General features: G+C 37.1%; 1 long non-coding RNA gene across 1 annotated transcript; it reads right to left on the bottom strand.

Annotated features, from left to right (window-relative positions):
• Nucleotides 1-14,623: 14,623 nt before the first annotated feature.
• Nucleotides 14,624-16,340, bottom strand: LOC147759951 (uncharacterized). Its single transcript, XR_015331251.1, has 2 exons — nucleotides 16,090-16,340; nucleotides 14,624-15,566 (listed from the first exon to the last, which is right to left on the bottom strand). It is a non-coding gene; the product is annotated as an uncharacterized LOC147759951 (long non-coding RNA).
• Between the last annotated feature and the right edge of the window lie 9,904 nt (nucleotides 16,341-26,244).

The following is a 26,244-nucleotide window of genomic DNA, read 5'->3' as shown; positions in this document are numbered from 1 at the left end:
AGAAAGTAAGACAGGATAATTACCCGATGGGGCATGATGTTAACAGAAACCAAACAGCACATGGATAACAATGTTATTTCCATGGTTACTGCGCCAGGCCATATGAACAACCCGCAGCGACCCGCAGAGTAAGTAAGGGCTCTTTCCGGCGGGTCCGTACAAAAACAGACTGATAGTCTACGGCTAAACTAATAAGATGTCAAAACAAACTATAAGATAAAAGATCATTTTACTGCACACATGTATCAAATTCACTATCCACAAGAGTCTATCAAAATTATTTTATCAGAGAAAGAAGTTGTGTATGTGTAGGTGTGTGCTTGCAGAATAAAATATCATATGTAATGTATGATCATACACTGAGGGTAATTGCTCATTTCTAAAAATTGAAAAGGAAGATAAAAATACAGGGAGACATTAAAATACATGTCATGTATCAGGTAACATGATTTTTTAATTTTTTAAATGCATGGACAAAAAGCAATAGAAGACTGCAAAAGACATATACTACAAATACGTACAGTATATCAAGATGCTGCAAGGACTAACACCCTATAGCTTGGATTATGTTTGACAACTGTAAAGTAGATCTTCAGAGATGCATCAGTAATAATACTTATATTTTCCTTTAGACCTATACGGTAAATTGACATGAATCCTGAATGCTATGTTACTGTAATGTATAAATTAGTTGTTTTTCCAAATATCACTCATAATACAGTGTTCTCCACGACCTGTTTTAGGTGGCGCTGCGCCACCTTATCTCGGTGCTGCGCCACCTTATTGAGTTTTGCGCCACCTTATGTAAACGGCCCGCCACCTTTATTTTGAGCAATGAGCAGACCTTCAGATTATTTTCTTGTAGAAAAGTGAGATATTAAACTTGAACTTGCATAGCTTGACTGTCGTTTTTGCATCCCTTTGACACTAACATATCTAAAAGATACATTGTACATTTGCCGCTCACGTACGCAGTTGAAGCCAATTTCGACCATGTGCTCTTTACGGATGACGTTTGTGAAAAGTAGTCATAGCGATAGGCTGATTTTGTCACGTGCTCCATTTACCCCGCCTTATCTACCGACTATTACAGAATTTTATTGCAAAAAAAATTAAATATAGAAACACGTAAGATCTCTAAGCATGGCGTCAAAGCAGAGCACGTTGACGTCTCTTTTTAAAACCCGCGGAGAGTCACATTCATCAAACCATTTTCTCTACTTCTATGATCAAACAAAATAGTGGATACATCCGTACAGGTAAATGACGAAACGACCAGCGAAACAACACCTAAAAAACCCAAACATAGGACGGAGTTTTACGCTCCGTGGTTGAAGAAGTATACATGGCTTCGACATGAACCCGATGAAGGTAAGTTGACTACATTATTCATCATTAACGTTATAAAATTTTACAAATTTCACCATATCTTGCATTTGTTACCTCATTACTTACTGGAATCTATATACAACTGGAAAATAAAACCAAACCAATCACTTTAATGTCAGGGATGTTGCTTTAATACATATGTATTTCTTTCGTATTACAAGAAAACGTGGCCGCTAATATATCGAAAAGATACATTGTACATTTACCGATCACGTAGGCAGTTTTAGCCAGTTTCGACCATGTGCTCTTCATGAATGACGTTTGTGAAAAGTAGTCTTGCATAGCGATAGGCTGATTTTGTCACGTGCTCCGTTTACCCCGCCTTTATGCTTGTATAAGGAAGTAGATTGACAGTCTTGAATATTAGACCTGCCCTTCCCGCAATCCACTTGAACGTGAGCAATCCCAATGAGATGATGTATTCATACGTTTTTAATCCGGAATGATTAGATTATTTTTAAAATGTGAGAAGCTTTACGAGACTTTGAACCCATTTGTTAATTTAAATATCAATAAAAGTTCATTCACAGTCATTTAGAGCAGGGCAAAGGCAGCAACGTCGATGCTATCGTATATCTGTCCGACGGAAGATCGTTGCGTCGTTAAATTATTATGTAACGCTACATAAACATCAAATACCATTGTTTAACCATAGAAATGCATTGTTTCAGGTATGTTTTGTGCCTGGTGTTCAAGCCATGGTCAAAGGTCCAAGAAAGGCACTGACATCTGGACCAAAGTTGGGTGCCAGACGTACAGAGAAGACACTATTAAGAGACATGAACAGCCCACCATGCATCAGGTGTCTCACAGTTTGGAGGTGGAATACAGACAATCAAAGCTAGATGGAGGGATAGCAGCTGCTATGCAGGATGTGGTGTCTGTGGAAACAGAGGCTTTCATTGGAGAAGAGTGCACTCAGAAGAGTGCACTGCATTTTATTAACTTTACTTCAATGTAACCTGATGTCAATGAAGCCATAAAAACAATGTGAAATGCCTTATGTTTCAGAGATTTATTCAAAAATAAAAGTGAAGTTTAATTCAGAGCCATGACTATTGTTTATATAAAGTAAAACTTGACACAGGAACATCTACAAAATGATCAAAGTTATCATTAAAGAAATGATGAATTCTCTTACCATAAAAATGACCTTTTAGACTTCTAAAATTGCCCAGAATGCAGGTATTTGCACCAATTTTTCAAAATTTTCCCGGGGGAACATGCCCCCAGGCCCCCCTAGCATGGCGAGCGCCACAGGCGCTCGCTTCCGGAGACCCTCACCATAACTGCTCTTCCCCCACCTAATAATTTCAAGTTGTGGAGAACACTGTAATATGTCTATTGATTGCTCTTTGATTCAGATACAACAGGCAGGGTCTTTCCTGGTCAACCATTTTTGAAGACAGCGATGGTCTCAACTTTATCATGTTCCTGGGAACTGATGCTAATGATACCTGCAACCATTGTTTCCTGTGAAACAACATTCTCACAGCTAAAGCTCCTGAAGACATGCAGGAAATCTAGGCTAAGCCCTTCAGTGCTGAATGACTTGATGGTGAAACTTCAGTCACCTGACATATCAGAATTTCAACCTGACAGTGCCATAGACAACTGGATGGTAATTAATACATGAATGTCTTTCACTGAAACAAAATGCCACCTTAAATGGCTTTAATGTTTAAAATATATTAAATATGATGTTATATTAAGATAATTTAACTTTATTTTTCATGTTCAGCTATAGAAAATAATAGACTAGAGAGTTTTGGCAAGGCCTTCCGTACGATGTATAACATGCAACGTCATCACTTTGTGCGTAGTTTTTCTCAAGGACAAGTCATAAGTCATACGGCACTACGTATGAATCGGTGATTACACGTAGGTAAGAAACGTATCGAATTGAATAGATTTACGCTTATTTCTTTCAAGTTTAACATACTGCAGAGGAATATATAGGGTGTTAAGATTCCACTGAGTCACTTTTAGACGCTGTCGGTAGAAATACTCTGTGAAAACAGCTGGAAAAACAGCCAGTCAATCAGTCGTCCGTAGTAGTATCAAATTCAATTTAAGTTGATTTTTTTTTTCATAAACAACAGGATCTGCAGCATCAATTGACGTAAATAACACATTCCATTCAACATCTTAATTATTCATCTATCTAAAAAGAATCCACAAGCAGCCCCATGTTCGTGTAATCCATATATATAGGCCTATACCCTTATCATTTTATTTATTTGAATTGCAGATAATCATAATATAATAGCCTAGCTAATAAAGTCAGGAAAGTCAGTATGTCAGCCAAGAAAAAATCCATAATTTTTACTGATGACATAGACGAGATGTTGCTGAAGGAGGTAAATTTCTACAACTCATTTAAAACCCCAGCTCGCTGGACAGAAGTAGCTGAATCTTTGAACTAGCGGCTCCTGGCGGAAAAAAAAACGCATACGGAGTGAGACCTGCCAAAACCACTACTAGCTTTCTCGCGTACGTAAAACGTATTACGTATTGAACTATACGTTACATGTCATACGGAAGGCCTTGCCAAAACTCTCTATTATCTATTTTCATAGCTCTAATGTTTTTTTCCCAGTCTGCCTCTGCAAGGAAGTCTTCATAAGCCAGAAGAAGAAATTGCAAGAGGCAATACCTGAACCAGGGACAGGCAAACTGAATCACTTTTAAAACCATCAGAAATCAGTTAATCGGACAATGAAGAAGAGCCCGAGTCAGAGAGCGTGAAGAAGCATCAGGACTTTCAAGCCTGTGTCCTTTACTCAGACCACATATGCTTCAATTGAGGAATTGAGCTTGTCTTCAGCATTTGACACTGTTTGGAGAAACTCTCCACTCCACAAACTCATCCTTTCCAATTTTAGTTCCACATTCATAAATATCATTCATAGCATGCACAGCTTTACCCAATTCGCTATCCATTGCAACAACAAACTAACTAAACCTATTAACTCCACTGTAGGTGTGAAACAAGACTGCGTATTGAGTCCCACCCTTTTCAACCTCTTTCTTAGTGACCTACCTGATATTTAAGTTAACAAAGAAAATGATCCCTCCTATCTATATAATACACCAGTAAGCTGCCTTATGTATACAGATGACCTGGTCCTCATATCAGAAAGTGCCCAAGGACTACAACACTCCTTTAATCAACTTTACAACTACTGAACTTTACAGACTAATAAATCACTAAAAAATGTCCTGGATAAAGAGATTTCTCGACACAAAAAACAATAGTAGCTGGAAAAATATACTCACAAACGAACTCAAAGAATCAGAAAAGAAAAGTTTGGGAACCTAACAAGTGAGGGTTTAAGGTCTATAAAAATAAATAACAGTTTTTGGCAAGACGTGATTGAGTCTTGGGCAGAAATACAGAATAGCCCTAGTACAACTGCTGAAGAAATCCTCTCGCAACCGATATGGAAAAATGACAAGATAAAAATTAACCATAGAACTATCTGTTATAAAAAATGGCTGCGAAATGGAGTTTTCTACATAAATGATATTATTGATAACAATGGTAGATTCATATCACTAGAAGAGCTTAATAGAAAATATAAACTAAATAGCAATTTCCTCAACTACATGAGCATCCAAAATAGTATTCCCGTCCAGTGGCAAAAGGCCATTTTGAATAATGGTAAACGTTTAGAAAGCATCTGTATTAAGAACAGCAATGCTATGAAGTGTGTTCCAAAGCCGTCCAGATATTTTTATCAAAATTACATACAAGAACTTGAAAAAATCCCTAGAAAAGCAATAAACAAATGGCACATAGATATTGGGGAAATTTTAGACGAAGAGAAATGGAATTTGATATTTAGATCGGTTTTTTATGAGACGGATGACACAAAATTACAAACACTGCAATTTAGAATCAATCATAGAATTTTTAGCACAAATTCATACTTAATGAAAATAAAGAAAAAAGAATCTCAGCTGTGCGAGTTTTGCAATATAGCAAAAGAGACAATATATCATGTATTTTGGGAATGTCCATATATACAAAATATCTGGACTTGCCTTATTAATGCTATAAGGGAAAGTATGAAGACAAATATAGATAGGCACCCCAAAGTGTTCTTATTTGGTCTGGGACAACAATTTAAGATAGAAGGCCTGTATTTACTTACACTGATAACTAAGAAATACATAAGCACATGCAGGTCCAGATAAGAACCCCTCACTTGGGTAGGGCTAATACAATATGCCAAATGCTATGGAAATATTACCAGGTTTTCATTATACATGTATCCTCAAGTGAAACGATCTAACATACAACAGATTTGGCTAAACATCCATAAGATATTAGCAGTAAAACAATAACAAAACAAAACTGTCCATAATATGTATCTTTATTTTTTGTTCAATATAAGATCAGTATTTCAATGACTGAGCATCTGAATTATAAGTTTTTGTGTGTACTACAGTGTGCGTGCGCTTTCTGGTGTGTGAGGTTGTATGTGAAAATGTGTGTATGAATGTGCATATATTATATTAAGACACACAACCACTTATGTCTTTAGTTTGTAAACTGGTGCACTGTATCACCTGTCTTTGTTACGTATTGTTCAGTTTGGTCTTCTGTAATATACTGTAGAATTTTGTATATACTGCATTGTAAGTGTTACAATATTAAAATGATACTCCAGTGACTGTGCACCCTTGAACGTGTACGTATTGTATTAAGTTACAAAACTGTACTGATGTAGTGTATCTTTTTGTATTTGTAATATGCCTTCTTGATACTGTGATGTATTGCATGTTCTTGTATGTTTGTATGTTTGTATATATTGTAACGTGTTGTGTTTGTATATGCTTAATAAAAAAAAAAAAAAAAAAAACTTTACAACTACTGGTCCAAAGGGAAAGTAATAATCAATATTGCTAAAACACAGATCATGATCTTGAATAAGGCTGGCCATCTCCTCAAAACCAACAAATTTAAATAGGCACTAACCCATTAGAAATAACCTCTGAATACTGCTACCTCGGTTTAACTTTTACCCCATCTGGTAAATTCACCAAGGGTATGGAAAATCTTAAAAACAAAGCACTGAAAGTATTCTTCAAACTAAGAAACCAGTTATTATCAGCACCCACCAAAACTGCCTATAAATTATTCAAAACACTCATAACTCCAATCCTGGGCTATGGGTGCAAAATTTGGTTTCCTTACCTGATAAAGGATCTGACCAAGGACAAATTACTTAACATTACTTAACCACTGCCCATCGAATACAAGATTACAACCTTAGATGCAATGAGTTACTTTGCTACCAGCAACCAAGTTTCTGCACCACAACAATTCATACCTCAACCAAGGGACGACAACTAAGGACCAAACAAAACTCTCTGGAATTTAGCTGGGAAGTCTCCAATGGCGTACTGCTAGCAGAGGAACATTCCCCCAGACATACACAAGGCCTGGCTTCTGCTGTTGTTGGAATGAGGGACAGACCTGCAATGCTCTCACGTGCCGCTTTCCCCACCAGTGTATGGGCTGCAGGGACAGTCATCCTCGCTTTTCCTGTCCCCAACTATTGTCAAAACCTGCAACATTCAAAAATTTCCGCAAACAATCCCACTCCTCTGGCCCATATCACCACCAACCCTGACCCAATTTTTGAAGATTGTAGTCCAACAGGCCATTCTCAGCAACAAGCCCTACAATTTGGACCAGTCTATCACCACCCCCCTAAATCTACACATCCTGGAATTGTACCTACAAAATTACGACAGTGGCACATCAAAATTTCTAGTTACTGGTTTTTATGAAGGTTTTATAATACATTTGTTAGGGACAGAAATGAAGGAAACTTTTGTTATAAATAAATGTGTTGCCGACACGGCAGAAATTACATATATAGTTATTATTTTCATTTTAATTCCACGATGTTCTTATGTTTATGTTTATGTTCGGGTAACATCTGTTCAATTATACATGTGGTCAACTGTATAAAAGGTGATGTCGCAGTTGCTACGGCGGTCACTCATTACTTACTGGCAGAGTGAAGGTATGGTTTGATATTACATGTAGCTTGTGTGAAATTTATGTATTTAATATAGCGTGATTTATATTTCACATTATATAGAAGTATTGTATGTAATTTTTGTAAGTTTACATAAGTTTTTCATTATTAAAATCAGTAATGTAGGCTATGGAATTGTATTTATTAAGTGTATGTTGGTATGGGTGTGGCACTTAAATGAATAATACGTAAATGTATTTTTACGTTATTAATAAATTACAATAACAGCTCAGATTGTCATGACCATCTCTGGGCAGCCAGTTGGCAGTGGAAAAACAAATATGGATATTGTTTTAGTGTAGGTGTTTGAAATTTAATAATTAGTGAAGTTAACTTACATTTATGTAAAGATTGATTTTTTTTTCTTTTTTATAAGGTCTCATAAATTAAGTTATTTAGTATATTTAGTTTATTTATCTCGACATTTCACTGTATTATTATTTTTTTCTTTTCTTTTTATAGTTTTCACCAGTTTCTGTTCAGTTCAATTCTGTTCACACTGCTTGAATAAACAGCAGTCATATCCAACGATGTTTCTTCGTTTTTACTCGTGGTCTGCTACAAAATGAAATGAATGACTTGGCCAGCTGACAGAATTTATTTGTATTTTCAAACTGATCTATAAAGTGAATACTATTTTCATGCAGGCCATTATGTTTCATCTGTTGAATTTGTATTAAAATCATTACTTCATTCAAAGTTGCACAAAAGAGAGGCAACAGCATTCTTTTGGCTTGGGTCAAGGATATCCTCAACCATTTTTGGTTTGAGTAAAAAGGCTTACTTAATGCTGACTTTGTGGTAAGATTTCCAGTTTATTCAGTAAGTTGTTCACATGTAAATCGAAGCAGCTTTTAATAGCATACTTTCTGTTAGATCTTTCTACTACAAAAAAAAATGTATGCCTTGAAAGCTCTGATGTATTTTCTTTTAATAGGTATTTGCCATAAATTTAACCAAACCTTCAGTGCTAGCACCTAAATCAGCTTATTAACTTTGACGACAGTATGCATTTGTTACAAACAGTATGTTTTATAGTATCCTGTCAACACTACTTTTTATACTATGTATACTTTGTACCTTTGTATCTTAAATCATTTTGAAATATGCAATTTTTTTCTAGTGCATTTGGAGAGGTGTATTGCACCACATCACCAATCAGCAGGAGTGGATAATTGCTGATGGTGGATCTAACCTCTGCCTTCACAGGCCTATAAATAAGGAAGACCGTAAAAAACAGTTGCTGTCACCCAGAGAATATGCCCACATTAACCCCATAAGGCCAGTAACCACACATATGCAGTTCTCTCTTGAAGGTCCCTAGGGCCGATTACCGCACATATGCAGTTATAACTTTTCGTGCTTGTTATGTCACCTATTGTTACCTGACATTCAAAGAAGATGCTTTAAAAGCACCTGGTTGTATGTTGTCTGTCAGTTCAATCATAATTGTTCCTTTTTAGAGGATGACGAAGAATATGACGAAGACATACAGCTAGCTAGATCAGTATGTTGGACAGATGGCTCTGATACAGAGCCTGAAATAGACACCACTCCCCTCTCTGACAATGTCAAATGTGAGGTATATGTAGAGGCTGGTGAACAGGAAGCGTTGAGTGAGGATATTGCTAACAGAAAGGATGCTAACATTGGGTTTAGAGAGAAACCTGGCCTGTCCCCAGATGCTATTGACCAAGAAAATGTGCAGTCAGTTATGCCTGGTACACTTATTAGCTTATTTTTTACCAACACCCTTCTGCTGCTGATATGCACTCAGACCAACCTGTATACCACACAGGAGAGAACAAGAGCAACTAATTTTAGATGAACTAAAAGCCTGGCTTGGCATGATTTTTGCTATGGGACTTGTCATGAAAACCAACATCAAAGACTGCTGGACTAAGTTAATTTCTTCACCTGGGTTTGGAAAAATCATGTCCCGTGATAGATTCCTTGCTATCCTAAGTTACATTCATTTTGCGGATAATGACACTACCATATCAGACAAAAACAATCGGGATTATACAAACTTTATAAAATATGTTCAATTTTAGACTATGTGGAGAAAAAGATACGAACAGTGTACTCTCCAGAAAGGGAAATTTCTATCGACGAATCTATGATTGCATGTAAGTCACGCTTTGGATTCAGACAATTTATGAAAGACAAGCCAATCAGATGGGGTATGAAAGTTTTCATGCTTTCAAAGTCTGTTTCTGGATATATACTAAACATGCAAGTGGAAAGAATAAAGAAGGAAGTGAACTGGGATCGAGCTACCAATGATGTGGTAATGTCCCTGACAGCACCTTTCCTAGATAAAGGACATCATGTTTACATGGACAATTACTACACTAGCATACCTGCCTTTCAATCTCTTTTGTAAAGATCTACCCCTGCCTGTGGGACAGTGAGACCCAACACAAGGTTTACCAAACATTACAAGTACTAAATCCAATGAAATAAATGAACAGAAGAGATTCCATACATATATATATATATATATCACATTTTTAACTGTTTCATGCATACCGACCCCCCCCCCCCCCCCCCATTACAATCTACTTATCATGCCCTATAGTCCTTTAAAGGGGGCTTTGTGATCAAGTACTCCCCACTCTTAAAACAAATACACACCAGCAATTAATATAATAAGGGAGAGAAGAGACATTTTATTTAAGAACTATTTTGCAAAAATCAAGAATTTTATTATGTAACACCATATGTTTAAAGAAAAGAATCCAAGAAATCTCAGGGTCAGCAACAAATTTTTAATACTAAGAGTGAAAACAGAGCGTTTTAAATCATATAATGCACAGTCTTTTAAATTTCATGTAAAATACTGCTCTAAATTGTCTTATAAGTCTTGTTTTAAAGCTTTGGTCTTATAGTTTATAATTTTTAGTTATCTTTAAATACCCCTTTGATTTTATTTATGATAAATTGTAAAACTTCAACCTTTGGGTTGTGATTCTAGCAAATAAAATTATTAAATTATTATTATTAAATTAAACTCACTCACACACACATAGCTGGGAGGGCTAAAATCTCTGCTTAGGGAGTAACAAAAAATATTCTTCTTTTCCAGACCATGAACCATCTTCTTGGATTGGATTATTTAGAAAATTTTATAGCTAAAAACTCAGCCTTTTGTGGTAATATAACCTTTTTATGTAATTTTTGATCACCTTCACTTATTATTGTATTATCATAATCTTAAACTTACTCATGTACACGATGACATGATGAAATGAAATATATATTGTATTGTTTGTTGTATAGCATTTCCAGATGCCACAGAACTTACAATAAAAAGTGGCCAATAGACTAAAACGTATGGAATGATGTAGCAGTGCATGACCAGTTTAAAGATGTAGTGTTTACAGGTTTGTCCAAAAATTAGTTAACTGAGTCCTTAACTGGGTCAATGTTACCATGAATATTGTCACATTAAAGCATGGTTACCAATATAATCTTAATTCCATGCTCTTTCATGAGATGCTATTCCAAAAAATATAATGCAAAATTAAGGGCTTATTTATTTAATCATCATTAGCAGTAGTTACTCTTTGAATCATGCTTAATATTAAAATTACAAACAAAATATGCAGTTTGTGCAGAGGTTAATAATAGTATTTTGCGAATGTGTTCAACACGTATATTGCACTAACTGGTTTAAATCTGTTTCAGATGAACGCACCATTCAGATGGAGGCATATGAGAAGATATCCGGAAGGTATTATATATGATACAAACAGAGAAGAAAGTGGTCAACCTGCACCACTGAGACCAAAGGCCAAACATCCCTAAAAAATTGCAGGTGGGCAGGTATGGTGCATGTGTTATACTTAAAGGGATAATAACTCTTTGTTTTGGCCAAAAAATGAATTTTCCTGGAATAAACAAGAATTTTCCCATACTTACCTATGGTTAATGAATCCATTTTTACATTCAAAGTTAGTCCCTGTTTTTTTGTTGTTTTTTTCTAAATTTTTTTTTTTAAACTCCGTTGATGGCTATACTCTGTTATAATCTCTTAAGAGTATAGCCATCAACGGAGTTCAAGTGGTCTAAAGACAAGCTCAGATATCAGAAGAATAGCAACAGCTGCTATAACTGCCGTTTTTGTGGTAAAACAGAGTATATCATATTTCTATGAGTTGTTCACAATGTTTTTATTGTGAAATATAAATCTTAACAAAGAGTTATTATCCCTTTAAAATAAACTGGCATTCTTATTTTAAATATAATTTCCCATGATGCCATTGTCAAACTTAACTGGATATGATAATAGTTTGAAGAAATAGTCAATAGTGTTTTAATATATCTGAATTGTCACTTTTGCTAGTCAATAGTGATATTTAAAATAGCATTTTAAACAATTCATAGCCTCAGTCAGATATTTATTCACATGGGTTGCGATAGAGTAATTACCTGGTTTATGTGCTTTCACAAGATAGTACACAAAGAAATCATTTTAAATCATATAAAATAGGATTTTTTAAGGGATTTCTAAAAGGGGTACAACCAAACTGGCAATTTTTTACATATAAATAAATGCAGACTTCTAGATATTTTGAAAAACTTCCATGATTCCTGAATGAAACACTCCCTAAAGGTCACCTTCTTTTTTCCAGGACAATCCCCCCAACCACACGAGCTGTGTGACCAAAGAATTGTCGGAAGAGAATGGTGCAAATTGGACAAAGATATCCCCCCACAAGAAAGACTTGACCCAAATGCGCTTCCCTGGGCTGAAATGAAACATTAACTAAGAAAACATACCAAGCACAAAAGAAAGGAAGAGTTGGCTGCTGGTCTCAGAAGATTTTGGGGAACTATAAACCATGAGAAGTATAAGAGGTACATTGGGCACCTCAGGAAAGTCATGCCAGTGGTGGCTGAACACCAAGGACAGGTTTCTGGCTATAGGTTAAGATAAATTTATTGTTATGGTTCAACATATACAATTATTCAGTGAAAATTAACTTGATGTGTTGATAAAATAATTTAATAAAATAAACAAAATCTAATACTCATTAAAACGCTTGGGCTAGAAGAACTGAAAACCTGGCTAGGAATTATTTTCACCATTGGCCTTGTATTAAACAGCAACACAAGAGACTATTGGACTAACAACTAAAGGCAATGTCTTAAGACAGGTTTCTAGCCATATTACGGTATATTCACTTCACAAATCACCAGACAGCAATACCAAACTGAAATAACCCTGAATATGACAAACTGAATAAAGTGCACTCAGTCTTGGATGCCTACTCAGTCTACCAGCCAGAAATGGAAATTGCTTGCAAATCACGCTTCGGCTTCAAGTAATTCATGGAGGACAAACCTATGCACTGGGATCTGAAAGGTTTCATGCTAAGTGAATCAATAGGAATCTTTCTAAACTTTCTTCTATATACACTATCAGGCTGGTCTGCTTGTTTTCGGTGCTTTGCCTGGTTCGAATACGATTAAGGTACTTAGAGAGTTGAACTGGGCTACTCTGGAAAACTGTAGAATAATGCATGCAAAAAAGGTTATGTTCACTATCCATCACAACATGGGTCCTACATATATTCTCAAAGATTTCCTATCTTTTAAAAATCCAATATCCCGCAAACAAGAGAGTCCTTGTACAGAGACAGGGTTCTCCCTAGGCCTTTATAGCGTATCGGCCCCGATACTCTATTTTTTTTGCCAATACGCTTCTTTTTTGGCCAATACGCTTCTTTGAACTCCTATACCCTTGAAGAGTGTGTCTGCCCAACGCCTTTATTCCTGACAGTCGTGACGCAAACGACTTGTGTAGGCCCTACGTACTTGAATCTCTTGTGTGCACGTTAGGTTGTTTATTTTTATTCTGCCTGGCGCAGTAATACAAGTATTAACATCTCGTGTTGAGGGCGCGGGGCCTACGCACTGACAAGTTTTGAATATCAACATCCGCTATTTTCCCGCAAAATTTGGTCGTGCACGTGGGTTATGTCATAACGATTTCGATTACTCGCGAAATCAGGTCAGCTTCAGTCACGTGTACAGTATATGGCGATTTCATTGGATGTTTCTCTTCACAGTTTGATGGTGGATCGAAATGCCACTCCCAAAACGTGTGCACTCGCACAACATTACAGACTTCTTTCACGCAGTTCAAAGATGTGAAAAACAAGCACACGTGGAGCGCACATTTACTGACATCGTTGACACTGCTGTGTCGGATAATATCACGGCTGTAACAGTAACAGAAGACAACAGAAAATTGAAAAAGGATCTGAAAAGAAGAAAAACGGGCGTCGACCCCACATGGCTTACTACGTATGCATGGCTGCAGGTGACTGCTGACGAGAAGGGTGAGTTTTTTTCAGCCCCCCCCCCCTCCTCCCCCCCCCCCCTCGATACTCTCGCGTAAAAAAAAATAAGGGCTATTTTCAAATCCTGGGGAGAACCCTGAGAGATTACATTATCCCAGCTAAGTTTACATTCCAGGGTCCTGAATACTTACTCGTGTCTTCATGGAATAGTCACAGTCTCGTACAAAAGTTCACTCTAAATGTCGCTTCACTTAAACATTCTCTGAAATCCGAACTCTTTTTTGGTTCGATATCTACCACCACCCTATAGTTAGAAAGAAAGAATGAAAAATATCTAAACCGTGCACGTGTAGATCTATTGTTCAAATCCCAATTATACAACCATAACTGGAACTCGGTGAATTCTCCAAACTGCTCTTGTGGGAAACCTGAGACTTACGCCATTTTTTCTTCCAGTGCCCACTGAGGCAGTTGAAGTATTGTGATTTTCATTTGGCTATTGAGTGTCCTGGGTGTTAACAATAGATATTTTAGAATGCAGCTTGACAAGATTTTTTTGTTTCTACACGGTCACAAAACTTTAACAACTGGACAGAACGATAAAATCTTCGATATTGTTTCGATGTTCTTAATTGATAATGCTTAATTGCTTTCATAAGTTCACCCACCCGACCCTCTACCTCTCCTGATCAACTAGTATATCACTTCCCACTTATATCGCCCTGTGTCTATGCCCCCCCCTTCCCTGTTGCTCTCCTTTACAACAATGAGTACTAATTAGTGTTATCACAATTATTATCATTACTTCTATATGATCATAATTCACTCATTTTGTTACTATGAATTATATTAACACAGGATAGCACATAATGCTGTGGCGAAGTGCCGCCTGCTTTGAATGTATTTATTATGTATATCTTTATTGTAGAAATAAATATGTTTTAAAAAAAGTGAAACAATATCAGGGTACATCTATAATATGAAAGTTTATACAGACAAGGCCAATAATACTTCTGAAAATGGATTTCCCCATGCAAGATCATGAGAGTGACTCAGCCTTTTTTTTTTTTTTTTTTCTTATTGGATAAGGGACATTATATTAATATGGACAACAATTATACAAGTATTCCAGCCTTCTATCAGTTCTTGAGAAGGGGTATTTTAGCTTGTGGGACAGTATGCCCAAACAGAAAAGACCAACTTATATGATAAATGGGAAAGCCACTGTAGTGAAGAATCTTCAAAGAGGCCACTCAATCCATATGTTCAAGGTCCCCTCACAGCTGTGATTTAGAAGGACAAAGTGGTTACTGTTCTCACTACTCTAGCTCCCTGTCACTGAAGACTATGATACTGTGCAACATTCCTCAAAACAGAAGGGAAAATGGAAAAGGTCAATGTACCCTGTCCCATTACTGTGGCCACATACAATACTTATATGGGAGGTGTAGATCTATCTGACCAGCTAGTACATCAATGCATACAAGTGACTGAAGCGAGAGGTGATATGGTATCTACAGTTGTACAGTTTGGTTTTTGCTTGACATTGCTTGGGTGAATTCATATATTTTATACAAAAAAATCAACTGAAAAAAACCAAAATGACAGACTTTACTTATGTTATATGAGGAATTGAGTACCCTCTACCAGGGCAAGTGATAGATTTTTTACAGATATTCACAGATATGTCTCTAGCTAGATAGATGGTCATTTAGGGCTCAACTCACCCTGTTGAGGAATCTCAAGGCTGATTACATGGCTGATAATTGTTTGCATAACTGCTCAGGCACTGCCACTTAGCAGGTCCAGTCTAAAGCTTCGTTCACATGGAAAGTCTATTTTCTAACAAATCTATTTTCTATTCGCGGTATCTTATGATCACGGTCTGTGCCCTGAAAATCCTGTGGCGTAATTACTGGCAGCGCAAGCCAGTTACTTATACAAAGCTGAAATTAATTCTCAGCTGTGCTCGCATTCTATAAAACCTCATCCTCCGTTGCCGCATCGCTTGCCATCGGATCATGACGGTTGCACTCGTATCTGTCGTGTGTATAGCTTCTTCATCTTCTTCGTCTTGTTATTGCACAAAATCGACAAACACATTTTTCAAAGGAACCGCGACCACTATAACTTTCTAACTTCCTACTGCGCATGCGTCAAGGTATCAGAATCTCTTCCGAGCACAGCCGAGAATTAATTACAGCTTTGGAATTAACTGGCTCGCACTGCCAGTAATTACGCCAAGGGATATTCAGGGCACAGACCGTGATCACAAGATATACCGCGAATAGAAAATAGATTTTTAGAAAATAGACTTTCCATGTGAACGAAGCCTAAGTCTGGGTGACAGCAATCAAGACAGTTAATTACTCTGGCTTCAATCACTTGCTCTTCTGTGACAGATAAAAAAGCCTTAGACTGGTTGCGTAACGAGCAGTTATCACATCGTTGTGAAGCTCAGCTCATGCAGAGCAAGTACAAAGCCTTTGGCGCACGCGCAGAGATAATTGTTTCCACATGGGATTCCTCAACAGGGTGAGTTGAGCCCTAAATGACCATCTAGCAAGAGACATATCTGTGAATATCTGTAGATGGTTACATGGACAATGCAAAAGCCTTGAGTAAAAGTTTTGTCTCCAGTGTATACGGTTTCAGGGTAAGTGCAATTCCCTTTTGGAGTGAAGCTTTGCAGAAAGTCTACGCTTCAAAGGTTTGTCTCCAGCGTGATTTTTCTTCATGATGTTTGCAAGAATGTTTTTGTGTAAAAGTTTCCTCACAGAATCTACTTGTAAGGTTTCTCTCCTGTGTGAATTCTTTCATGCTCTATGCAAGATTTTTTGTCTTTAAAAGTTTTGTCGCAGAATCTACACTTGTAAGGTTTTTCTCCAGTATGAATTCTTTCATGTTCAGTGCAATGGCCTTTTTGAGTAAAAGTTTTGTCACAGAATCTACACTTGAAAGGTCTCTCTCCTGTGTGAATTCTCTCATGACGTATGCAAGAAGTTTTGTCTTTAAAAGTTTTGTCACAGAATCTACACTTAAAAGGTTTCTCTCCTGTGTGAATTCTCTCATGATATATGCAATTTTTTTTGTCTTTAAAAGTTTTGTGACAGAATCCACACTTGTAAGGTTTCTCTCCGGTATGAATTCTTTCATGCACAATGCAATGGCCTTTTTGAGTAAAAGTTTTGTAACAGAATCCACACTTAAAAGGTCTCTCTCCTATGTGAATTTTCTCATGAAATATGCAAGAAGTTTTGACTTTAAAAGTTTTGTCACAGAATCTACACTTGTAAGGTTTCTCTTCCGTGCACATTTTTACTGAGTGCTGTAAGAACTTATTAGTGGTATAAAAGTCTTGTCACAGAATCTACACTTGTAAGGTTTCTCTCCAGTATAATTATTTTCTTGAATTTCAAGAGATGATTAATCACTGAGAGATTCTTGTCACAAGTTACACTGAGTCCCAATTCCAAAGCTTCTTTTCACATAATTTCCCCCTTATTTTGGTTTTTCGTTCCTTTTCCAGACAACTCTCGTCAGCCATTGTTACCCTACTGAGCCAGTCAGTCACTTGGATAAGGTGCTAAGACTTATCGAGGATTGATATGTCCTTTCCAATACTGAAATTGTGTTCACAATTCAACTTTCAGAGCACCATAAGAATATCCATTTGGGTTCTGTAAGAACTTGATGTTAACATTACCAATGCACCCAGTTTTTACAAATGTACCCACTTAGCAGCGAAGCAAGAAGTTTTACACCTGGCTGAAAATCAACGGCATCAACCACATATCAAAATCCCTGGGAATCGCCCAATCGACCATCAGCACCTGGAAAAGAGAGCTAAATAAGGACTACCAAAGAAAGAAGAACGGGCGGAAAGTTGGAGGTGGGAGAGATTGCCTGCTCGGCAAAGTGAGGTAGATCGTTCAATGAGTCATTGAGTGCGGGCTTTAAATTTGATTGGCGGGCGGCGGGGGCACTCGAATCTGGTCAGAGGTTACTTGACACGATGGAGATAGGCTACAGTGAAAAGGTTAGTGTCAAGTTAGCTCTGAAGCTCAGGGTGATTAATCTACAATCTTTGTAAAATTTTATTAGGTTCCAATGACATTTGACGTGATACCTTCCAAGACTCTCCACACTAAAGGAGAGAAAGATTTGAAAATCACCACCACAGGCGGGGGGGGGGGGGGGGGGGGGGGGGGGGGGGGGGGGGGGGGGGGGGGGGGGGGGGGGGGGGGGGGGGGGGAATGTCACTTTACTGAGGTGCAGTCCATGGCGGCAAGTGGGAAAAAAACTTCCAACAATGGTGATATTTAAAGGTAAAAATTAATTTTAAAAAAATGACCGTAACTGGTTTACTCCTATTTCCGTACTTAAATCACGAATTATGTTACTGTCTCCAGATTTTGAGTCTGTGTCAAATAAATTCTTCATTATTTTTTAATTAGACAGTAACTGAAGGCACAGTGTAATAACCCATGAATTTAAATTCTATTTCAGCCTATAGGTAAATCTTCTGCTATAATGAGTAACAACCAACAAAAACACGAGTTTATTTTGAGTCGCATGATACACTGGAGTTTGCTTTCAGATTTTGTTTTGTTGATGAACGGACGCCAACAGACCAGACGAACCTGTCTCTATCTTTATTAAAATGTATTACACTACCTACATTATTACCTTTCATTTTGCAGGCAAGAGGCAAATTGAGGTCGATTCTCCAGAGGGCTGATTACACACAACGAAAAGGCCTGGATGACGGAAGATTTGATGGCAGTATGGCTGCAAAGGATTCTCTGGCCGTACACTGAGAGGAGACCATGTCTCCTAGTTTTAAACTCCTATGGGGCCCACCTGACAGACAAAGTGAGAAAAGAAGCAGGGAGGATCCGGGCAACAATGGCGGTTATTCCAGGAGGCTGTACTTCCAAGGCACAGCCACTCAACATGTGCCTTAACAAACCTTTTAAAGACAAACTACTAAAGCTGTGGACTGACTTTGTTAGGGACGAGGTTGACAGGACTGGCAGAAGACTTCTCGACTGGCATCGAAGGCCACAGGGGAGATGGTGGCCAAGTCCTTCCGTGTGACTGGCATCACCGGACAGACGAAGACAGACAGACATTTGCTTCTGTTAGAAAGGATGGGGACAAGTTTACGCCGCTTACTAGATACTACTCAAGGTAAATATTCACCATTTTACTGAATTACGACCAAACTTACCTAACAGTAATTGCATCTTTTATGAAAAGTGAATTTCTCATTAAACCTTTTTTTTTATTTCACTTCTTTTTGCCATTATAAAAATCCCAAGATGTACTTGAACAAAATAATTCTTTATATACTTTCCTCAAGTAATGTGTGACTCTTGAAAAGTTTTCTTGATTCAGTACGTGATAACAGGAATTATTTAGAAACCCTATGCTAATATATACTGTTATATCTTTGCAGGGCAAAAACTATCTGACAGCAAAGCACTAAGCGGCAAGGGACGGCTAACATAGAGGCTAGTAATCTCGTTCCAGATCTTTTACAGAGTGGGAATCAGGCAAAATAAGGCCGAAGTTTTAAGCATGCAAAAATCAACTAGAGCCATTTTGAAGAATTATTCAAGCACGAAAGAAATTCCCCAACACGAAGACTGCCCCCCCAGGATGAATAGCTGGTGCAAGTATTAATGCGACCTGGCTACCGGAGAACACACCTAACAGCTGCTGAAAAACCCCATCCCACCTGCACTTCAAGAAGCAGTCATGCCAGTTATCAACCGCCTGGCAGATTTTGATCTTTTAGAAGATGCAAAGAACTGTAGGACTCAAAATACCAACAAAAATTTGCATCACGTTGTTTGGGGCTCCTATCTGCCCAAGTCTCACAGGCACAGCTACTATAAGATGGAATTCGGCATCTCTCTGGGAGTAGCGCGTTTCAATGTTGGGGTAACAACAGTGAACACAGCGTTGTTTGCAAGTCTTGGGCTTCATTTTTCAGGCAACTCCACGAAGGCATGGCAGGACGCTGACACAAAAAGGGAAAGGCACGCGGATTACAAGAATATGCCAGAAAACAAGGATCGTCACAAAAAACTAAAGCTTTCTTGTATGCGAAAAATGGACAAGTTAGAATATGCTGAGGGAGAAAGTTATAAATCTGGAGCTTTTGGTGGACAGATTAGCATGCATATAAGCTCCAAGTGTGGAGAACCTATGAAAGGCCATAAATGTCAACACTGTACATAAATAATTGTCTGTTAAGTATATCAGAAATAGTTCAAACACAGCTGTCTTCCATCAGAATCAATTAATTTATTTGTTTAATACTTTACAATTTTTAGACATTATTATGCAATTTATTTATCATCTTTCTAAGGCTTCGTTCACATGGAATGTCTATTTTCTAAAAATCTATTTTCTATTCGCACTATCTTATGATCACGGTCTGTGCCCTGAATATCCCGCCGCATAATTACTGGCAGCGCAAGCCAGTTACTTATAGTAACTTATAGTAACTGGCTCGCGCTGCCAGTAATTACGCCGCGGGATATTCAGGGCACAGACCGTGATCATAAGACATACCGCAAATAGAAAATAGAATTTAGAAAATAGACATTGCATGTGAATGAAGCCTAAGTAAGGCGGTGAACAGCATTCAGTAATTCAATGAATCTGTGTTAAATGCCTTGTGGATCACGTCTGAATTCTATTCCGCATATGTTCCGTATATGTTCAAATAAATATGATACTTCATTATATCTGGGGTATTCCTATTGCAGTAAGAATGTATTTACAAAACATGTCTAAAGAAGCTGGCATTGCGTCGGCACGGTCTTTGCCTTTTATGTTCCCAGGGACCAATGCTCTAATCCACTTTAGAACTAGAGGATCAGAGAGGCGATACCGCCTCCGAATATTGTACCACCAGCTGGAGCAAGCGCATTCGTATAGACCCCCACATACACAAAATAAGGGACACAGCCACCAGTTTTGTGCTTGACAAGCTGTAAAAATGCAATCAACAAGAATTTTTAAACTATTGCAAAAAATATATATGGTACAATCAAATTTAAGTTCTTTGTAAGATAGGTCAAGGGTCAATTTCAAGGTCACAGTAAATTGCCAGTATATGACTTCCTATTCAAGTTCAAGAGTAACTATGGACCTATCTCTGTCAAGTTTGAAGTTAAAAGAGAAAGAAATTAGCAGAGTTCACTTCATGATAAAAAGTAGGTCAAAGGTCAATTTCAAGGTCACACTTAGATTGCCAGTATAGGACTTTCTATTCAAGTTCAATAGTAACTACGGACCTATCTCAGCCAGTTTTGGAGATAAAAGGAAAGCAAAATTTGCAAAGTTCAGTTCATGGTGAAAAGTAGGTCAAAGGTCAATTTTAAGGTCACATTTAGATTGCCAGTATATGACTTCCTATTCAAGTTCAATAGTAACTATGGACCTATCTCTGCCAGTTTTGGAGATAAAAGGGAAGCAAAATTTGCAAAGTTCAGTTTATGGTGAAAAGTAGGTCAAAGGTCAATTTTAAGGTCACATTTAGATTGCCAGTATATGACTTTCTATTCAAGTTCAATAGTAACTACGGACCTATCTCAGCCAGTTTTGGAGATAAAAGGAAAGCAAAATTTGCAAAATTCAGTTCATGGTGTAAAGTAGGTCAAAGGTCAATTTTAAGGTCACATTTAGATTGCCAGTATATGACTTCCTATTCAAGTTCAATAGTAACTATGGACCTATCTCTGCCAGTTTTGGAGATAAAAGGGAAGAAAAATTTGCAAAGTTCAATTCATGGTGAAAAGTAGGTCAAAGGTCAATTTCAAGGTCACACTTAGATTGCCAGTATATGACTTTCTATTCAAGTTCAATAGTAACTACGGACCTATCTCTGCCAGTTTTGGAGATAAAAGGAAAGCAAAATTTGCAAAGTTCAGTTCATGGTGAAAAGTAGGTCAAAGGTCAATTTTAAGGTCACATATAGATTGCCAGTATATGACTTCCTATTCAAGTTCAATAGTAACTACGGACCTATCTCTGCCAGTTTTGGAGATAAAAGGAAAGCAAAATTTGCAAAGTTCAATTCATGGTGAAAAGTAGGTCAAAGGTCAATTTCAAGGTCACATTTAGATTGCCAGTATATGACTTTCTATTCAAGTTCAATACTAACTATGGACCTATCTCAGCCAGTTTTGGAGATAAAAGGGAAGCAAAATTTGCAAAGTTCAGTTCATGGTGAAAAGTAGGTCAAAGGTCAATTTTAAGGTCACATTTAGATTGCCAGTATATGACTTCCTATTCAAGTTCAATAGTAACTATGGACCTATCTCTGCCAGTTTTGGAGATAAAAGGGAAGCAAAATTTGCAAAGTTCAGTTCATGGTGGAAAGTAGGTCAAAGGTCAATTTCAAGGTCACAGTAAGATTGCCAGTATATGACTTCCTATTCAACTTCAATAGTAACTATGGACCTATCTCTGCCAGTTTTGGAGATATAAGGGACTAAATGTTATAATTTTGGAGTTACCATAATGTGCCTTAAATTTCGTACAGAAAAAATTAATTAAAATAAAGAAAAAGTCATTTTGGTCAAAATTCTTGAAATAGGAGGTGCTCTGAAGTTTCAGAAGTTCAAATTTGATGAAATAATGTCATTTTTGAACACAAGTTGTCTGCTTTGCCAAGCCTTATGTTTTATTTTTCCAGAGTTCAAAATTTATTATCCATTACCGTACTGCACATTTTGCTTTTACCACCAATATGTACTTTTTGATACAGCATAACTCGAAAACCGTATCGAATACAAAAAAACGGAGACCACCTCCAGTGTTGGGCTTTACATGCTCTACAAAATGCAAAAAAGAATGGGTCTCTAGCATTAACGGTTCCCGAATTAGAGACAGTTTTCAGTTTCGGTATCTTATGGCCGCTACTCCCGTGAAAATGCACCGATTGACCCCAAATTCATGGAGATGAAAGATGACCTGAAGGGTAACACTTTCCAATAATATTATTGGTTAAGTCTGTGTAGTGTCTGAATAACAGGGTAAAAAAAATTTTTTTCGTAAAAAATTTCATTTTTTTGAAAATTTTGACCCATTTGACCTTGAAGTAAAGGTCAAAGGTCAAATCCAAGGGTATATTTGAAATCTACACATATGACTTTTGGAAGGCCGTCTATAGAAATTTTTCCCATAACTCCTTCCGTAGGGTAGATAATTAGCATTTAATTTTGCCATTTTTAGACAAGGGTGCATTGTAATGAGTGCCACACCCAGACCCCAATACCGACAAAGCCCAAATTTTACGTGGAACGAGTTGAGATTATAGGTGACCTAAATCCATGAGATGGGTACGGGGCCCCTTACAGTCTAGGAGGAGAAGCGGTAACGGTAGCCGTCCGGCGGAGCCGGCGGAGCTGGCGGAGCCGGCGGAACGATCCGGACGGGACCGAAACCATGTGTACCGCCAGCGCTAACGCTGGTGGTACAATTAATGGGGGCCAAGCATAAAATTCTTCTTCTCTGTTCACCCTGTCTCCTTGTTTGTCTCTTCGTTCCTTGATAAATCACAGTGAATTAATAAATTGATTACCAAAAAAAAAAAACAAAAAAGGAAGTTGTCTGTATTGAGTTATTTAAATTCAATGAGGGGGAGCCAAAAGGACTCTAAAAGGACTTACATCCTAAATTCAATGGAAAACTTTGTTGACTATGAGACAAGAATGCCCAAGATTTCATCAAACATCTTAATGTATATAATTAACCAACAGACTTGCATCCTAATTCACAAGAGGGTGATTGCAGTTAAGCAAAGCATCTCACTTACTGATGTACTGAACTTATTTTTGACTGTTCTGTTAAATTCTATTTGGATGTTAAGAAATAAAATTAAAATGATCAGACAGTTTGGATCATTTTGTACAGCCACATCAATGCCAACACAAATGCTCCATACAGCAGAAAAGTTAAGTAATGTTAAGAAGCAGATCATCACATACGACCTCACTGATGTCAATCCAAAACTAACAGACAATATAAAACACACCTGGGCAGGTGATGTTGCCACTGGGAATGGTGTCAATCCAGCACTATGACATGCTTTTAAATAGTTTTATCTTGACAGAGGGAAAACATGTTGGAAAGGCTAACAGAGAGCCACTGACATCCTTCTTCAGACCATTCCAGCAGTCATCACTGATCTCAGCCAGCAGGCTCTTACTGATACAGTGGCAAATGGGCTAAGTTCCGTCACCAACACCTTGGTTGTGTTGCAAGCTGTCCATACTAGACTGGCTAGATGTTTTAAAATATTCCAAAATAGGAAAATATTCTCCAAAACAGCAAATAAGGAGGCCAGTTGGACCATAACCCAGCTTCTTGTCATTAATGATAGGAAATTGTTTGATACATAGTAGAAATTATATGAGATATGGGTAATTCTGCCAAATAAAAAAAAAGTGAGTAAAAAATTGTCCTTTACTGTTTTATTATTTTTTGTGTTTGACAGAATTATTTTTCTGCATATTCAGATCATTAAAAAATATAAATAACATATTATTAAAAAGTATAGTTTTAGACGACAACCTTGGTTGAATACATGCTAAAAGTGACTATTGCCCAGTGTGGTATTTGCCCTTTGGGAAGTGAATGAGTTGTTCTTGTCTTGGCTGACTTATTTTAAGGTCAATCTAATTCACTTGAAAAAATTGTGTGTTCCTTTTTTGCAATCTCCCATTTTTGAGACAGATCTTGCCAGGCAGAAAATCATATAGGCAAGAGGAATTAGTTGCTGATTGTCTAGCAATGCACATGGTCCCCTTGAGGATGTTAATTGATATTAAAAAACTAGTTGATTCCTTTAAACCTAGTCCTGAAAACATGGCAAAACACAGTTTTGATGTTAATTTTGTGAAAGAATCATTGGTGGCCTTGGCAGCGAAGAAAAAAACCCTAGCAACTCTTGGTCCCATTAAAAATCTGGTCAGTAAATCCATGCTAGAGAAGATTGCTAGCAGTGATCTACAGCTAAAACAGATAAAGTTAGCATTTGACAGAAATGGCCGTCAAGGAGTTGCTGATCTTTTGGGTGGAAAAAAAAAATAAAAAATGAAAAAACAAGAGTAACAAAATCTATTAAAATTATTTCATCAGTTGTCTTCTTTCCATTAAGCACTGGTTAAGTACGTATGTTGTACTGAACTGCAATATGTAAAGTACAATATGTTGTTATTGTTGTATGTGATAATATCTGATGCCTTAAAATGACCCTTAGTCACTTGCCTGAAAATACAATGTTGTTGAGAATTTTCTGGCTATTGGTGGATTTTTGACTTTTTGAGAGGTGCTGGTACATACAACATTAATGAGATTTTTTTGTGTGCTGATTTCCAATGCAAGAGTAAGATTAATTCCAAGTGAGCAGACACAAAGACAAAAGGAGTAAAAAAATCTTCCACACTATAGCAGCTAGATGCATTTTGTAAGGCAGATGCAACATACAAATCCGGGACTTTTCATTAGACAGTCACAAATATGCAGCTCCCATATGCAGAAAATGCAATTTTCCAAAAAGAGGCACAGCTCTTTTGTCATTGTCAGTATATTTCAGTCAAGTCTTTTTTTAAGTGTCACTGTAATCAATCTTTTAAAAAAATATCATTTTCATTCACCCACAATCCCTTCTCAGATGCCACTCTGGTAATATATGTCATGTGGTCACATCTATTTCTAACTTTCACTCTGTCAATTCCTTTTTGTACCATTTTTCATTCACATCTGAGCTAATTTCATTCAACCTCCTCTCCAGCTTATTTTATTGAATAAAATTGTGATATTAAAGCAATAACTTTTTTCATCTACTTTATATTTCATGACAGTTTCTAGATAGTTCAGTTATTTATAACTTCTCTCATTTCCATTCACTTTATTTCATAATAAGTCATGTCTTCCATCTTAATTCCTGATGAGGATTTCACTGTCAAAGATACTGAAGAGGAATGGCCTTCTTTGCCAAAATTATCCATCACATTGTCATTTTTAGGTTTGCCCATCTATACATCTCCTCAACGTCGTGTGTCACTACCTACACATTGAAAATTTACAAAACCAGTACCAAAAAAAAATTCACTTCTGCGAAAAAAATGAAATCAAGATCTTTCACTCAGGAGAACTTGCCAGTAGAAGATTAAAATCAAAGCCCAAGACCAGTGGTAAGAAGAAGAAAGCACAGAGTGTCAGTTTTCCTCTAATTCCACTACAAAACAGATTAAGTTGTTTGTCAGTGGATGGTTGGATGATGGGAAGGATGATTTAGAAAGTGTGATATCTCTTTATGTAATGGTTACATAATAAAATAAGAATATGAAAATGAAAATCAGTTGAAATAAGCTTTCTATTGATATGCAACATGTTGGTATATCCACTTAAGAAGGTCGCCACCCTGTTAATCTCAACCTTAAATTAAGTCTCATATTTAA

The sequence above is a fragment of the Lingula anatina genome, chromosome 9 (genome assembly GCF_051362555.1).
Source record: "Lingula anatina isolate TDL-2025a chromosome 9, LinAna3.0, whole genome shotgun sequence".
Classification (NCBI taxonomy): Eukaryota; Metazoa; Brachiopoda; class Lingulata; order Lingulida; family Lingulidae; genus Lingula; species Lingula anatina.
Note: the sequence above shows the minus strand (reverse complement) of the source record. Positions and strands in the feature narration are given on the sequence as shown.